This window comes from Lacerta agilis, chromosome 2 (assembly GCF_009819535.1).
Source record: "Lacerta agilis isolate rLacAgi1 chromosome 2, rLacAgi1.pri, whole genome shotgun sequence".
Classification (NCBI taxonomy): domain Eukaryota; kingdom Metazoa; phylum Chordata; class Lepidosauria; order Squamata; family Lacertidae; genus Lacerta; species Lacerta agilis.
Window position 1 is genome coordinate 90,863,591 of NC_046313.1, and position 18,188 is coordinate 90,881,778.

At 42.5% G+C, this 18,188-nt stretch overlaps 1 protein-coding gene across 1 annotated transcript in view; it reads left to right on the plus strand.

Annotated features, from left to right (window-relative positions):
- Positions 1–2,882: 2,882 nt before the first annotated feature.
- CNTN3 (contactin 3) overlaps positions 2,883–18,188 on the plus strand; it is a 167,930-nt gene continuing 152,624 nt past the window's right edge. The window contains exon 1 of the mRNA XM_033141204.1: positions 2,883–3,068. The gene's annotated coding sequence lies outside the window, so the exon portion shown is untranslated. The remainder of the gene's footprint in view (positions 3,069–18,188) is intronic.

Below are 18,188 nucleotides of genomic sequence, written 5' to 3' on the forward strand. Positions count from 1 at the left end.
CCCTACATGGGGAAATGTATTATTATTTTTTGATTAGATGCATTCTTTTCTAAGAGAGTATCCTCACAAAGCATCCAACACAGAATAAAAGCTAAAGAGCCATCCATAAACAATACATAAACACTATTTGAAACTTATCAAAAAACTACAAATCAATAAAAAGAGTCAGCACATCAATCTGAAGGCAAACAACAATCAGCCCAGCATAATCATAAAACACAATGAGATAGAAGAACAGCCCAACGGTTCCATAGTCAAATTAAACTCAATCTATAAAAGCGGAATACAAAAGTCTTCGGAGCCAGTTTAAAAATGCAATGGAGCGTGGTGGGGGGGCTTCTAGGGGGCCTTAAAAAGTATTAAAACTTTGTATTACTACACAATACTTCATATATACTTTGTGGGGGCTTACTCCCTAATTTGGGGAAAACATTTGTTTTGGAGGAAATAAAAACAATTTTCATAAAATTAGCCAGGTTTCTCAGAGGAAGGAGTGCACATCTTCAAACACAGTGGTGGGTCTTTGCCATTGGTTCAATCTGAAGGCAAACCATAGAATTGTAGAGTTGGAAGGAACCTCAAGGGTCATCTAGTCTAACCCCCCGCAATGCAGGATTCCCAGCTAAAGCATCCATGACAGATGACCATCCAGCCTCTGCTTTAAAACCTCCAAGGAAGGAAGGTTCACACCTCCAATTTGGTGACCTAAATTGAAGTTTCAGGAACAGAACAGGTGGTGAAGTCGTTCTGTGAGCCCTTCACTGTGTTCTCAGTTTGCAACTCCATCCACATAGTGTTACTATATAGTTGCCCAAAACAAATTGAGCAGTGACATGATAATGCAGAAGCACCACAATGAAGTGGGCTGGGTTGGGAGTTGACATGACTGTTTTACACTTTGCCAAATTCAAAGTAGATTCATTCACCCCATGTTCTCAAGAGTTGCCTCATCAGTCTGGCTAGGAGAATGATTTCTCTATCTATCTCACATGTGGCCATGCACACTCACACTTTGTATTGTCAGATAGGACAAATCAATTAATGAGAAGCCAGGGCTTACTAACTGGAATAGTGAACATTATGGAGACTGTGCAGCTTCTCTTCCAAGTTTACATCCTCTGTTTAGGGATGCAAAATGAACCTGGTGCTGATATACTGCACACCGGTGGCTGCAGCAAGCCAGGCAGATTGGTTTCTATAACTATGCGCTGTAAAAGGATGCAAGAGTTCCTTTCAACTCCCTGGCTTTAGCCCAAGCCAAAGGCTTCTTAACGCAGGCAAGCTGTTGTGTGACTGCTGAAATGGAAGATTATTTATTTAAAGCAGAGACTTTTTTTCTTTTCCATCCCACCCCCTCAACCCCCAGCACTCAGAGAGCAATCAGTGCTAAAGGGAAAGATGGCAAAGCTCAGCGTCTCCAAATTGAAACTCAAGCCAAGGGTAGAGAAATGCCCTGCAGCTCATCCCAGCCTGTGAATGACAATAAATAACTGGCTAAGGGGATGTTATTGAAAAGTGAGAGGAGGGAGCAGGACAGGTCGGCTCTGTTTCAAAGTTTTTACTCCCAACATTAGTCTGAAGAGATTGTGAGGGATGCAGAGGAACCCCTTTCCTCTGGCTAAAACACCCCTGGCAGAAACTGAGTGAGCGAAAAAAGTGGGTAATGTATCAATGGGAAATACCTGTAATAGCATCTGTTTTATCTTCTGGAGGACAAGGTGTGGGGGTGGGTGGGTGGGGGTTGTCAGGTAATGTGACATTTTGGATGGCCTGGTAAACATAGTGTTGTAATATGGATTAGGGAACTCACATGTCAGAAACTTTTGACACTCCTGAGAGTCTGCCCCTGCTATCCATGCTTAAGTGCAGGTAGGTCCCATTGGAATGAACTGAGGCTGCAAACCTGCCCACATCGAAACCAAACATGCCCTACTTCTGAGCGAGCAGAATTGAGGTCATAAGAACTGGTTGCAGCCTAGTTTTTTTGGGAGGGGGGATCCTCAAGAGAACTTCCCTCATCGCGTTGTCATAATACCAAATATTGGTGGTGGTGGTGGTGGTGGGGGGGGGGGAAGAGCGCCCATAGGTCTAAAGAAGTCATATTACTGTTAAGCAGGCTTGTTTCCCTTCTGCAGCCACGAAGCATTCGAAACTGGGATCAGGTTAGTCCCAACAACGCAAATCGCTTCAGATAAAAGTCCCGGGTTTGGTGTTCCCCTGGTTAAACGCACCCAGGACTGCAGCTTCTGCGTTGCTGCGGATAGCGAGCTCCTTAAGGCGCTTCTCCCACGTCCGCTCCTTCCCCGCTTTTTTTCTTTTTATCAACGAGGCGAAGCGGAGGAGGAGGAGAGGAGCAGCAGCGAGCATGTGCAGAGTGCCTTTTCCACAGGGCTATGCCAAACAGCGAAGAGCGAGGGCGGTCGCCGTCTTTCGTATGACACTGACACACACACACACACACACACCCCTTAAATATAATAATACTTAAAAACCCAGCCTCTACAGCTTCTGCCCTTGGGAGAAGAAGGGACACGAGGCACGTTCACCACCAAGGCGCACAGAGACCACACACACACGCGAACACGCCGTTATTTTTAATTTCGGCAAGGTGACGTCGCATTGTGCCGGGAGGAAGGCGCGCGCGTGGGTGGCGCTGCTAAAAAGAAAAAAAAAAGGCGGGAGAACCGTGCGAGAGGGCGCGCGCGCCTGTGTGTGCATGAGAGAGATGTGAAGCGGAGTGTCTGTCTGTGTGTGCGCGCTCTCTCTCGCGCGCGCGCGTGTGTGGAGGAATCCGGCGCTGCGCGAGAGCCTTCCCGCGCGCCTCGCTCCGCGCCCTCCTCCTCCTCCTCCTCCTCTTCTCTCCGCCCCTCGCCCTCCCCTCCTCGACCATCGCGGTGCCGGCGAGCGCGGCGCTGTCGTCGCAGCTCCAGAAGAGGCGGCGGGCGCTGCGGGAGGAGCCGCACAGGATTACTTACCCAGGCTCGCGGCTGCTTCTTGTGGAAGTGCTGGTGGCGCGGGAGGGGGGAAAATAAAACCGGAATAGAGCGCGCCGAGGACGACGACGGCAGGTGGGTTGCCGAATAGGGCACCGGGGGGGGGGGATTTTCTGTCAGAGGGGTCTAGAACAAAATGGGGGAGGGGGTGCAGCGAACTTTTTTTTTTTCCCCAGGAGGAAACGACCCCTAGTGGGGGTCTCCGCCCAGCCCAGCCTGCGTTGGTGGAGGGTGGTGGGGCTCTTCTTCGGTCCACGTCTGCCGAGAGAGTTGATAACCGCCTCAATTTGCTTTCTTTAAACTTAGGGAGCGAAGTTTTTTTTGGGGGGTGGGGGATGTATTATGGTGGTATCGACGCCTGCCCAGGCTGCTTTCAGTTGGTGGGAAAGCTGCGAGACGTTTCGGCGTTCTTCTTTTATTTCTCGTGCTCTCTGAGCTTCTTCCTGCTTAATTGTTGAGACAGGGTGCTGGGCTGCTATGTTTTTTTTTGCGAGGCGCCAGGCTCAAGTTTTTGTTTTTATTTCTTCCCCATCTCCTTGCTGCTCTCTGCTTAGTCCCTTTATTTTTTTTTAAATTGCCAGCATCATTTCCGAATGCACATTCGCCTTAAAAGCAAAACAAAAAGCCAGCTGTCACCTTTCCTCTTCTGCTGCCGTTCGCAGCAGCCTTCTTCTTCTTCTTCTTCTTCTTCTTCTTCTTCTTCTTCTTAGCTCTGCCAGGCGAAGTCGACGAAAACCTTGCATTTTGTGGGGTGGAAGGAAGACTCCAGGGGTTGTTCTCTGAGGCGCTGTCTGTCTGAAAGCAGCTCCCCTTGATCCTCTTGCCTCTCCCTTTTCTCCCTTGCTGTCACTTCGTTTGTAAGAACAAACTCATTATAAAAACATAGACAAAAAAAACTCCTGTGTTAGGTTGATGGGACGGTAAGCAGAGAACATTCAAATAGGCAACTCTGAGAGTAAAGGACATAAACAAAAGTTCACTGGTTGTGTGTGTTGTGGCATCTTAAAGACTAATAGATTTGCAGTGCAAGCCCCTAATCAGAAGGAAGTGTTTATAAGGATTGCAGCCTTATTGTGGTACAAGCTTCCATGGAGTTGGAGCCCACTTCATCAGATGCATAAAGTGTTATTTAGTTGTAAATAATAATGATATGCAAGCTTTACAGCTCTGTGCTTTCACAGAGCACATTCCTTCACTCCTGTGCTCATAGGAGGAAGGGGGGGGAGAGTTTCTAATGTGCCCCTAAACTAAAATGGGGACAGGATATCAGCAAGGCAAAATCTCAAGATCAATTGCAGTAAAAGAAATGAAGGCAGAATAATCCACACGAGCTCCACCTGGGGCTATATTGCTCTTGTATAACAATATTGCACTTGAAGGGGTGGGGGGGGAATCTGTTTTGGAAGTGTAGGTATTATCAATGATCACTGTATTACAGAGGGCTGTCAATGACTCACACCATCTGCATTACTCATGGGATTTTATTGTTAAATCACCTGTAAAACAATCACATTCCCCGTGTCTTTAATTTGTGTTTAAATGTTATCTTGCAGTACTGGCTGCATTCCCTAAAAATCTTTTTTTTTAAAAGAACAACCCCTGACATTTGGAGCTAGGGAAAAATACTGCTCCATTTGCCTGTGGTTCTCTTTAGCAGCATGAGCAATGGAAGATGCTAATGCTGCTCTGCTTGAACCGATCTATAATGTTAGCTTTACTGACAGAATATCTTTCTTTTTTTTGCTCTCACTTTTGTGAGCACTAGGGGTCAGATGCTTTCTGCTGATGATTAAAAACGAGCTTTCATTGAGCATTGCTTTATTTGTAAACTGAAGTGTTTGTTTTATATAATCCAATTAGAAGGGTGACAAAACTACAGTCTCCCTCTCTAACAACCCCCAATCAAAAAGATTCCTTGAGAGTAAACTTGCTTTGCTTCATATTTCCAGTTTATAAACAATCAATTAAATCAGGGATCTTCTTGAGACAAAAAAGATAGTTATTTCATGCTTCATAGTTTGCTCTTGGTAAGGGATTGCAGATGAATAGGTGGTCACTATTAAAATATCAATTAATCTTACTGGATCGTTTAGATTGGCAGGTCATCCTGCCATTCTAGGGCTGTTCTCTATAACACGTTCCTTAATGCTTGGTACTCTTAATTTTGAATGTATTTGCCGGTCCATTTCTCAGTGTTAGATACTATGACTTACTGATTTATCACTCTTGGATCTTTTGTGGCTGCATTTGTTAGAGTGGTTCTGACCCACTCATGCATTCCAGGATTGAGCAAGAACTGGCTTTTATGTTGTTTAGGTTGCAGTTTGCAGCCTTATACCAATTTACCTTGGAGTAAATCCCATTTCACTAAAGAAACATGATTCTAAATAGACTTGTACAGGATTGCACTGTTGTTGTTCTTACCAGTTGACTTGACCGCAGACATATATTGCATCTTGCTTTTTTCCAAAGTCACAGAGTGCATATTTCTCAAGAAGAAAGTTCCAAGTTCAGTCCCTGGGGACTGCATTGAAAATTATGTTGTATAATATGTCTTGAAAAATCCCCAGTCTTGGAGAACCACTGCCAGTTGAAAGTAGACAGTACTGGGCTGTATGAACCAATGATCTGATTTTGTAGGTGGCAGCTTTTTGTATACACAGATGGTCAGAAAGACCATTGGATACTTCTTTTTTTTGCATTTAACTAGGTTTGTAGTTTAATCCCTTTCAACAGCATGTGATAATGCTGCCAAATGCAGCACAAGCTGCGTTACCCAATTTCGACGGTTGTGGCTGAAGTTTTATGGGCACTTTGGAAACTTGTTATAAAAGAAATTTGATTTCTGACTGAGATGCTTGCATGCAGAGTTTCAGATGAGAGTGACTTTTTTAACGGACAAAGCCATAAACAAGAAATAAGGATTTATAACAGAGGTTCTCTCTGACGTTTATGGCACTGCAAATAACATTTCTGAGATGCATGCAGACAGGTGTGGAAATGTATTCATTATAAACGCATCTTGGTTTCAGAGGCACATGAAACATCATTTAAAAAGAGTGTTTGACAGAATTATTTAATAGAAGCTTGTAACATTAGCTGCAGAAATCCTGATCAATTCTGGATCTTTAAAAAGTTCCACTTCCTGATAGTCTTGGTCACAACTAGATTTTGCATTTTTGTCTTGAGGGCAACCGATGTGCGTTACTTTGACATTTCAGAATTTTGAGATTCCAGATACGCTGGAATCTAGGCATTATATCTTCATTATATTTTCACCGACTATTAAGCCTTTATATGACACAAACAGTATGTATCCTATGGTCATGCAGAATTGGGGAAGGAAATCCCTATGGAATATAAATGCAATAACGTTTCAGCCCCCCCTCCCAATTAAGCATTTTTAGAAATTTAGCTATATGATTGTTTTCCTAATGTAAGGTTCTGAACAGAATACCCAATAGTCATGGGCATAACTTCAATGTTGGACCTGTGTGGAAAAGATCCAGTAGGATTGTACTGTGTGTCAGATCTGAAGCTGAGAATAACTTATTTAAAGATTGATATCTGAATTTCAGTTTAATTTTTGAAAGGTTACTATAAAGAAACACCTATCATTCTTTTGTTAGGACAAAGTCTAAGTGTAATAAAAATTCGTTTGGGAAAGACAGTAGTGTTAAATTTTGTATTGTGTTAATTAGGCGTGTATGAAAAGAAAACCACACATCATGCAAATACTTGTACATATGTGCTTTCCTTGTTCCTATCTTGTCTGGGAAGCTTGTGTGCTTATATATGGAAGATTTCACCTTTCACCATCTCTTTACATTATAGCTTTAACATGAAATATATCAGTATTGCATGCGTGGTTGTGTGACTTGTCCTATCTGTGTAGCCCAGGGATAGGCAACATGGTGTCCTCCAGAGATGTTGTTGGACTTCAGTTCCCATATTTCTTGACTATTGGCCATACTGTCTGGGGATCATGGGAGTTGTAGTATAACAACATCTGAGGGTACCATGTTGACTACTTATCATTTTTGACTATTTTGAAGTGAGTTGTTCAAAACCCAGCATACTTTGAGAGAAAGCATATAGAGCGTGCTTGGCATGCTTGTTTCGGCTGTGAATGAAGAAGAAGGTTTGTAGTGCTGAACCAAAAGACCTGATCCTACAGGGTCTGCAATTATCTTATCTGCTAATGTTTAAAAGAGGCACTGAAAAGTTCTCTATAGAGTCACCTTTGTATATGTCTGGTTGATTAGATGAAGACCATTTGATGTTGCATACAGCATGTAATTTCTTTTGGATCATGGGGAATTATCAGAAGCTGATAGTAGATTCGGGAGTTGTGGCACTTCCCATGGAATTTGGAGGACAAATTACTACAATTAGTGTTATATTCTTCAATTTGCATCACCACTGTAGGCCTGCTCAGAAATTTCCAAAACCTAGAAGAACAAATTAGACAATCCAGAAACCCACTGTGTTTTTAAATTTAATACAGTAAATTTAGGGTTGCCATATTTCAAAAAGTATAAACCAGGATACCCCGAAAGTTCTGGAGCATTTTTAAGGAAGATCCCAAAATTGTTGGACTTTTTTTAAAAAAAAATTGTTGTACAAAAATTCCCAAAACCCTGCAGTTTTTTTGCTTGATTTGCCTAAGATCCAGGACAAAGTGCCACATTTTGGAAATTCACCCCGGACATTATTTCTATCTTTGAAATCCCAGTAATCATATTGTATAATATGGCTTGGAAAATCCCCAGTCTTGGAGAGCCACTGCCAGTTGAGAGTAGACAGCACTGGGCTGTATGAACCAGTGATCTGATTTTGGAGGTGGCAGCTCTAGTAAATCAAATTATTCCTGAATCAGAATGAGCAGGAGTCCGTGATCTCTAACAGAAGGGCTCAGTTTATAACTGAACACCGTATCCAGCATCTGAAAAAGAAGCCTGACTTGGAGATCCTTGGCTTGATAATGAAATGGCAGTTGTTGATACAGTAGCTTTTCAAGTTTGGTAGTTTGGACAATTAGTAAATTGAAATTGGGGCTAATTTTACAAAAGAGTTAATGCATGTTTCAAAAGCAACGTGATTTAGCATCACTATCACCTTGTGGTTGATCGGAGTAAAATGAGACTTGAGTCAACCCTTCCCAATGATAACACTTGATGGCACTCTCAGCAAGAATATCACTTTATCTAACCAATTACACAGGGCAATCATCATGTTTGCCATGACAGCTTTTGAGCCATGCACTGTATACATAGGTAGTTATTGAAAGGATTTCTTGGTAGGAGATACTTGCATGACCACTACTATCTATTGCCTTTATCAATTCTATTTCTGTCATTTTTGAAATGCCAACAAAATGATAATACTGTAATTTTAAAAGAAATATCATGCATGATGCATTACAGCTTGTTATTTTTTTTTAAAAAAAAATCAATATGATTTACTGTATTTTTCCGTGTATAAGACTAGATTTCCCCCCTAAAAAACAATGTCCAAAATTTTGGGGCGTCTTATACATGGGGGCCATCTCCCCCCATTTTCTTAAATCGGAGCCCCCCAAAATGTCTTATACATGGGGGCGTCTTATAGATGGAAAAATATGGTATATGTCTATCTATTCCTGTATTTTCTTTTATACATTTATATACTACCCTTCAACCAAAAGCAGTTTACAGTCATACCTCGGGTTACAGCCACTTCAGGTTGCACGATTCCGGGTTGCGCACCACGCCAAACCCGGAAGTACCGGAACAGGTTACTTCTGGGTTTGGCACTTTGCGCTTGCGCAAAAGCAGCGCTGCGGGTTGCGAACGTGCCTCCCGCACGGATCACATTTGCAACCCGAGCGTCCACTGTATAAGGGAACGAAATAACAATAGCATTGGTGTAAGCTTCAGATCCTGAAGTTGAGGCTCCAGTACTTTGGCCACTTCATGAGAAGAGAAGACTCCCTGGAAAAGACCCTGATGTTGGGAAAGATGGAGGGCACAAGGAGAAGGGGACGACAGAGGATGAGATGGTTGGACAGTGTTCTTGAAGTGACTAGCATGAGTTTGGCTAAACTGCGGATAGCAGTGAAAGATAGGCGTGCCTGGTGTGCTCTGGTCCATGGGGTCATGAAGAGTCGGACACGACTGAACGACTGAACAACAACAACAACAAAGCTTTCACGCAAACACAAAATCAATAAAACCAGAAATTAATACTGCAGATTACAATACCCAACATTTTAAAAGCCTGAGGGGTAAAATAATATATTTGCAGCTTCTGTGCTAAAAACAGAATCTAAAGTTGGTCTGAATTGGATCTAAATAATGCATCATCTAGAAACTTTTGAAGTTGTATGGTCTCCACTCACTCAAGCAGTTTGCCTAATAAGGGTATAGTGTATCTGCCACTGGTTGATAGTTGTTGAAATCCTCAGGATCCAGGGAAATTTCTCTGGTGCACTCACAATAATCTCTTGGAAGATTAGGTGATAGAATCAGAAAATTTGTCCTATGTAATTAAAAACAACAACATCAAAAAACTAAATTTATTCCTTGTTTCTTTAGTTATCTAGTATTTCCAAGCACCCTATTTACTCCCCTGCACTTTCTGGACCTATAGGACACAGCTCGGGCAGTATTACATGTTACCTGGTAGTTCTGAAATACGTTCATTAAAAACAACAAGAAAACCTTAAAATAAAGGTTACATTTAGAAGAAATTCCGAATACACTGATGTATAAACTAGCATATAGGAATCAATAAAGAAAGTAACTGAGTAACTGATTTGTATATTTTGAAATGATTCTTTTCTACTGTTTTGTTACTTTTTTTGCTACTTTGCATTGTGCCTTTCCTGCAAAGGAAGTCTCATGAGAGACTGTTAGCTCCCCCTTCCATGCCCCATGCTGTAAAATAATTTGCAAATGGATTTATAGAACAGGAATTTGTAAAACCCCTTTTCCAGCCTTAGGTCAGATTTTCCCATTTGTTTTGTGGTTACAGAATGAATGGAAAAGGGAGGTTTTAATGATAGAAAGAAAGCAAACTGTGCAGAATTCAATTGTTCACTGTTTTCCTATTTCCAAAGAGCATTGTGACTCCTGATTACTACATCATGGGTTGAAGTTGGTCAGAGCAACAGTCTAATATGGATTCTGTAAGAACAGGGAAATGGCTTCAATTTGCAGGCCTTTCATTATCAGTTTTCTTGATAGAGATGTTTGGGTGACTAATGTAATCTCCCTCTCATTTTGTATCCAAATAGGCAGTGGCGTAGGAAGGGCGGGGTGTAGGGGGCGGGCTGCACCGGGTTCCAGGGGAGGGGGTTACACTCCCCAGCCCCTCCTGCCCCTCCCCCGCTGCCCGGCACCCCGTCCATGCTTCTTTACGGACGGATGGGGCAGCCCCACAAGCCGGCACTCGCCCGCCGTGGGAGCAGCAGCGCCAGCCTGGATGTACTACACATGTCTGGAAATTCGTAAAGCAGCACTGGCCCGGATGCACTACACATGGCCAGAAATTGTGGGTGACTAATGTAATTGAGTCGGCGCTGCTGCTCCCGTGGCGAGCAAGCGAGTCGGCGAGCAAGTGGCAGCTTGTGGGGCTGCCCCGGCCGTGCTGCTTTATGGATGGCTGGGGCAGCCCCATGAGCCACCGCTCGCTTGCCAGACTAATGTAATTGAGTCAGCGCTGCTGCTCCCTGTGGGAATGTTTAGGAGTGTGGATGAGTATATATTATTTTATATATATCATCCCAGCTTGTGTGAGCAAGCTCCAAACTTAGCAGAGTCACATTCCCTTTTAAAACACAGCAGAAAACGTTTGCATAGGCTTGCTTAAGCCAGCTATATTCCTGGTATATTTCCCTTGTTCCCTCTTAAAAGTAAAGATAGAATACAACACTGATTATAAGATATAAAAGGAGTTTACTTACAGACATCCATGAGTCACAGTACAGGCAAAAAGAGGCAGACAAACTTAGATAAATGTATTTACATGCAGTGAAGCTGCTTCCATAAGGGAACAGGCTTCACCTCTGCTTCTCTCAGCTGCAGGCTGAGAGAGCATCCTGCTTCTTCAAAGGACGAGGCAAAATGGACAGTCTTCTTTGGGATCTTCCTCCCAGGTAAGACCACACCTACTTCTGGTTCCTGCAACTCAGTCCAGGTAAACAGGAAGTTAAGCCTGGAGGACTGAGTTACCTTCATGTCCTCTCTAGCAGTGTTGGGTTTGGCTGCTCTGTGTTTACATCCCACACTCCCGCGGTGACCGAGCGAGCCGACGAGCGAGCAGTGGCTTGTGGGGCTGTCCCAGCCATGCTGCTTTACGGACAGCCGGGGTAGCCCCACGAGCCGCCGCTCACTCGCCAGCTCGGCGCGGGAGCAGCAGTGCCGCCCCGGATGCACTACGCATGTCTGGAAATTCGTAAAGCAGCACCGGCCCGGATGCACTAAACATGCCCCCAAATTCTGGGTGACTAATGTAATCGAGTCGGCGCTGCTGCTCCCGTGGCGAGCAAGTGGCAGCTTGTGGGGCTGCCCCGGCCGTGCTGCTTTATGGACGGCCGGGGCAGCCCCACGAGCCGCCGCTCGCTTGCCAGACTAATGTAATTGAGTCAGCGCTGCTGCTCCCGTGGTGACCGAGTGAGTCGATGAGCGAGCAGCGGCTCGTGGGGCTGCCCCGGCCGTGCTGCTTTACGGACAGCCGGGGCAGCCCCATGAGCTGCCGCTCGCTCGCCAGCTCGGCGCAGGAGCAGCAGCGCCGGCCCGAAATTCCGGGCATGCGTAGTGCAGCCAACGTGTGTCGTGATGCCCCGCCCCCTGGGGGGTGACTCCGCTCCGCCGCCCCAGGCAGCGGAGAGGCTTTCTCCACCACTGCAAATAGGAGAGGCCCAGAACTACTCAGTAGTATGCATTGCTGGTTGCAGTCACTTTTTTGGGGGGGCCTGTTACGCAATTCATGACCCAGAATAGATCTTTCCATATTACTAGATGTATTTTGCCGTTTAAGAGTGCCTATTCCAAAAGCTGGGTTGGGAACAGCAATGGGGCCTCTGTTTTACCTTATGAATTGCCATACATCTGTGATGGCCGTTCTCTGAATGTACCACGGGAAAATTTGTGCAAATGTCACCTGATTAATAGTTCACAATATTGTGATTCTTTGAATCAATGAGATACCAGCATCTTTAAATATTCTCTCCGCAATCTTTGGCTGACAATGAAGTTGCTCCAAGAAATGAACAGAATAACAAAATACTCAAACCATTGATTTTTTTTTAAAGTTCTTCATTTAAACTTTTGAAACTTTGTATGCATAGGTGAATTTGAAGAATGCTGAAATGAGGCTTTTATTGGTTTGAAAAAGCGGATGGCTTATTTCTCCCTCCTTTACATTAATTTATTTTTTACTTAATTATAATTTTGCTACCATATACAACAAGTTCAGTGGTAGCCTTTAAAATTTCTGCAATCAAAGAAGAAGCATTTTAGGCATCATACATTTTCTCTACTTTCTTCTGAACATTGCAGCTGGCTCTTGCTAGTGTTGGGGAGGTTTGACACATTGACCTGCAGCTTGGACCTGCCAACAGATCAGCAGTAAGCGCATGGTTGTGTCTGACTAGTTCCTACTCACAGCAGACCCAATAAAATTAATGGATCTTAGTTAGTCATAGTCATTTATTTCAATGGGTCTTCTCTGAGTAGGACTAACATACAACCTAGAGATAGTAAGTTCCAGTTCTCGGCTAACCTTCCTACTGCAGACAATTTCCTATAATTACTGCAGAGTAAGACAATTTCCTATAATTTTTTTAATATGAAAATTAAAGGGAGAATAACATCTCTCTCACACACACATAGACACACATACACACATACACACTGTCCACAGATGTTTTCTGTATATTTTTTACATCCATCTGCCATGCTTATGGCTTTGTTTTGTACAGATTTCACAGTAGTGTGCAAAAAGTTCAAAACAAACAATATTAAGCAAATATATCACATTTAAATTAAAAGCATCAGTCAAAATGTTAAGAATACAAACCATCAAGAGCAAAATTAGGAGATACACAATGTGATACTTTTTGAAAAATAAAAGTTTCAAGTTGCCTTCTTAAAGACAATAAGGGGGATTTATGTCAGTGTTGGGGAACCTGTGGTTTTCCAGATGTTCATTTATTACTAAATTTATATTCTACCCTTCCTCCTAAAAGGAGTCCAGGGTGGCAAACAACAAGTGATAAAATAATAAAAGCACCTTAAACTTCAACTCCCATCAGCCCCAGCCAACATGCTACTTCGTTAGGGATGATGTGTGTTGGAGCCCAACAACATTTGAAGCACCACAGGTTCCTCATTGTTGTTTTATGTGCTTCTCTTATAAGAAGATTGCAGAACATGGAGTTGCCACTGGGGAGGCCCTGCATTTTATTGAACATTATTCCTCCCTTGTTCACACATGCAGAAGAATGGAAAATCGAAACATATGAAACTGCCTTATATTGAGTCAGACCTTTGTCCCATCCAGCTCAGTAGGCCTGTTGTTGACACTGGCTGGCGGTGACTCTTCAGGTTTTACCAGTCCTACCAGGAGATGCCAAAGGCTGAACCTGGGACCCTCTGCTTGCAATAATACCTCCCAGATAAAACACCCACCTATCCCCAAGTGGGAATGAAGTGGAAAAGTTTTGATGTCATAGCGTGGACTGTGTCATGTGGTGAGTGGGGGAAATTGACACTTTCAAATTATTCCATATGTCAAAAATGATATATATGTTGGCTTACCTTCCTTAAACAAGGAGATGAGAGTTTTCCTACTTCGGGGTGTGTGTGTGTGTGTGAATACCTGTAGTGAGCATGAGATACGCTTGAACCTTCTGAGCACTCCAGGTAGGGGCAGGTGAGGATGTCCACAGACATGCTCCAATAGATAGCTATTCTGGTCACCACCAGCAGGAGGCATGGTAGGAGCAGAAGGTTCTAGTGGACCTCAGGCCAACTTATTTAGATGCCCAGAGGGATTGTGAGGCATACCTAAAGCTTTTGGTCCTGCCAGACTTCCTGCTGGGATAGCCAGAGTACTCATGGGAACAATCCTATGCATTCTGTCCTCCCCAAGGCATGGTTTGTCGGTTTTTGTGCACCTCACATTTATTGTGGGCAGTTGCACAAGGTTTCTGCCTAAGTTAAAAGTGAGGAAACACCCTGGCATGTAATTTAAGTAAAGTAAACCAATCCCTTTTCCTCCACCAAAGGCATGCAATATTTCCCCCACATCTTGTTACTTTGCTGTGGAATGTTTTTTTCCTCTCCCATACACAGATGACACAACAAAACAACTGCGCTATAAGTATCAGACAGGCTCTTTGAAGAACTGAAGCTGTACTGTGGGATGTTTCCAATAATTTTCTTGTCTACCCCCACAAATAAAAATTCTACCTTTTTTGTTGCTATTATATACTTTGATTCTTAAAAAAACCACACACAAAAAACATGAAATGCCAATTGTGACTTTTAGATTGCTAGCTGCAAATATTCTGTGTGGACATGTAATACAATGAAATCTTTCTTGGTAATTTAATATGAATTGGCTGAATCTATTCTCCCCAGTTTTTACATAATTGTGTTAGCTATTTATGGTTATTGGGTCAGTTTTCCTGAATGTGATTAATATAAAATAAATAAGCAGACAGAGTAACAGAACACTATTAACAATGGTTATACTTTATGCATTCATGAAAGTATAATCTCTGTATGACTAAGCTCTTCTGCACTTCGGAATATATTAATTTTAATACATATTATGTTCTTCAGCTTCTCATCGCAGTGTGCTGCACAAATACATTTTCTTCTTTTGCATTTGTACTTCAAAAAATTGTTACCCCTTCTCATGGTATCTAAAATCTTTTTTGCAACCAAGTTCAAAGCCAAGATGGAAGAGTTAGTTTCACCATTTTTGTCAACGTACTTCAAATGCTGCTGCAGGTGCAGTAAAATAGAGCACTATGTGCATGTGCCCTTCTGTGGTAGCTAATTATTAACATTAAGTTGATTTGCATATCTTATGTATTTTGAGGAATATTTAGATACACACCTCAGCTAATATGCAGGTAGGCAAATTTGTGTGACTGCAATTCTGTGCACACTTACTTGCGTATTAAGTCTCATTGAACTCAGTGTCACACCTGTGCAAATGGGGCTATAAGATTCCTGCAGTGCAATCAGATTGGAGAACTGGGTACAAAACTAACAAAATGAATTTCAGTAGGGTCAAATGTAAAGTTGCACACTTAGGCAGGAAGAACCAGTTGCACAAATATTAGATGGAGGACACCTGGCATGCCAGTAGTACATGGGAAAACGATCTAGAGGTCTTAGTAGACCACAAGCTTAATATGAGTTAACAGTGTGATGCAGAAGCAAAAAAAGTTAATGCTATTCTAGCTTGCATCAACAGAACCATGTTGTCCAGATCAAGAGAAGTAATAGTACTACTCTATTTAGTTTTAATCAGAACACTCTTCTGGAATACCTGTGTCCAGTTCTGGGCACCACAACTGAAGGATATTGACAAGCTGCAACATGTGCAAAGGAGGGCAACAAAGATGATCAGAGGTCTGGAAACCAAGCCTTATGAGGAACAGTTGAGGGAACTGGTTATGTTTAGCCTGGATAAGAGAAAACTGAGAGGAGATAAGATCATTATCTTTAAAAACCTGAAGAGCTGTCATTTGGAAAATGGAGCAAACCTGTTTTCTCCTGCTGCAGAAGAGAGGACCCAAACCAGTGGTCTTAAGTTACATGAAAGGAAATTCTGACTAAACATCAGGAATAACCTTCTGTCAGTGGAATGGACTCTCTCAGAAGGTGGTGGAATCTCCTTCCTTGAAGGTTTTAAAGCAGAGGTTGGATGGCCATCTGTCACGGATGCTTTAGTTGAGATTCCTGCATTGCAGGTGGTTAGTCTAGATGACCCTTGGTGTCCCTTCCAACTCTAAAATTCTATGATTCTGTAATCTTAGACAAGTCTATTCAGAAGTACATCCCACTGAGTTCAGTGAGGCTTCCTTAGGTAAATGACTAAAGGACCGCAGCCTTAGTGTCATATACAGCCTTTAACTACTTTAAAAGAAATTATTAAGCATTAGAGGATTCATTGATTTCAAGTCCCCTTATTTAAGGTCAATGTGTGTCTTTGTAAGAGTAGTTCCTGGAATTTATGTTGATAAGTTCTTAACTGTGCAGCACGTTTTTGTTTTTGCTTCTGCAGCTCTTCTGGAATTGCATTGACATGCTAGTAATTTTGAAATCTTGTTTCAGTCCAACAGAGCTTGACATTCAAAAGATGTTTTATGGCTACATATATTTATCTCTTCTATGATATTAAAGTATAATCAATTGCGGGTTTTTATAGTTGTAGATTTCTCCTGCAATAAATCATTGAAGACAATCAAGAAGCTTTACAGACTTTGATTTAGTAAAGTGCTAGCAGTGTAATACTACTTTACTCCGGGGATGAAAGAAATCATTGGTGGCATTACTGGTGCAACCCAGCCTAGAGCAAGCAATTATGATAAACTTTGCTTAGCTTACATGATTAAGATTTCCATTATCCTTTGGCAGAAAATTCCATGGTGTCCAGTGTTGCAGGAATTGAGTTGTACTTCATGCAGTAACGCATGTAAGTCAGAATAGTTGGCATGCAAATACCAAGTTACTGCATTTTAACCATTTATTTAGTCTTGAACATTTTGTCTTTTTTATGGGACTAGAATGGTGGTTTACTCGTTCTCTTTGATCTAATACATTTCCATTGCATTAAGCTCAGTGTGTAGGGCCCCTTTTGGAAGGTTTGTGTATTAAATTCAACATGAAGAGGTTGCATTGCTATGTTTGCACAGGCTGGCTTGGTTCATGCTTAACACTAAGCCAACCCATGATGTTGTGTGAATGAGCAAACGCATAACCTTCAAGAGACGAGATTCTAGCCACTTACTCCTACCCAATCGTTTTGCCTCTGTGCTAAGCCACGGTGGCACAGTGCAGTAGCAGGATGAATGGTGAGGACTGGAGCAAAGCAGCTGTGGGTTAGTGATTTGAACGGTTTCCAGTTATGAATGGACCTCCGGAACGAATTAAGTTTGTAACCGGAGGTACCACTGAAAACAGATTCACAGTGACTGACATCTAGCAACTGCTCCGTGGAACAGTGGACGTGAAAGTAGGTTGCAGCTTACAGAAGTTACTAAACATGAGATAGGTTGAACTCTTGGAGTCATGACTTTTCTGTAGACTTGAGAGAACTGCGGTTAAAAGGTAAGGAATCTTCTCTGTTTTTTCTCCCAGCATATAAATTAGTTATGGCATGTGGTCTGTGCTGTCAGAAATGCATACTGAAATATATTTAAGAAAGGTTTGGAAGAGTTAATGTGATGTTTACACCACCATTAAAAGATAACTGCGTAAGTATCTATCTACTCAATATAGTGTTTTTGAAGAATTGGTTCTGCCTCAGGCAGTGGGAGGTATATGCCTCTAGCTCTTTAGGAAATGTACTAATGTTTTTGAATATATGACTTCAGAGATTATTACTTTTTTTAAAAAAATGTATCTGGCTTGAACTTAATTTTCTTCCCATCTGTTCTAATTTTTGCCTCTATTGACTAAATAGGCTAAGAACATAGCATTGTGCAGATACATGAATTTGAGCCAACACATATTTGAGTTTAAGGAGCTGTGTGGAAAACTATAGTTGGAAAAACTATTCCCTGCATTCTGCTGGATAAAATTGGCATGTAATTTAATTCTGCATCAGCTGTTGAAAAAGTTCTTAAATTACAGCCTGCATTGTGTTCAGGAAATAAATCTTGTATATATTTATTGTACCATTCGCAGAGTGCTTTATTCATAATGCCAAATGAATATGCAGACATACGTGGGAATAAATCTCACTGGGGCTGATTGGAAAGTATGGGATTACAGAGTGACGTGGAACTTTGAGATAGGTACTTGGTAAATAGGGGCAGTGTCAGTAACTGGCAGCTTGGGGCAGCTACCGGGTTCCAGCACTCTTGTAGGTCTCACAGCTGATGCCTATCCTGGGTTGTCTTCTGCCACCCAAGCAGCAGCCTCACCCTGCAACAAAAGGGCTGGACCGGTGTCTCATTCTGTGTGCTAT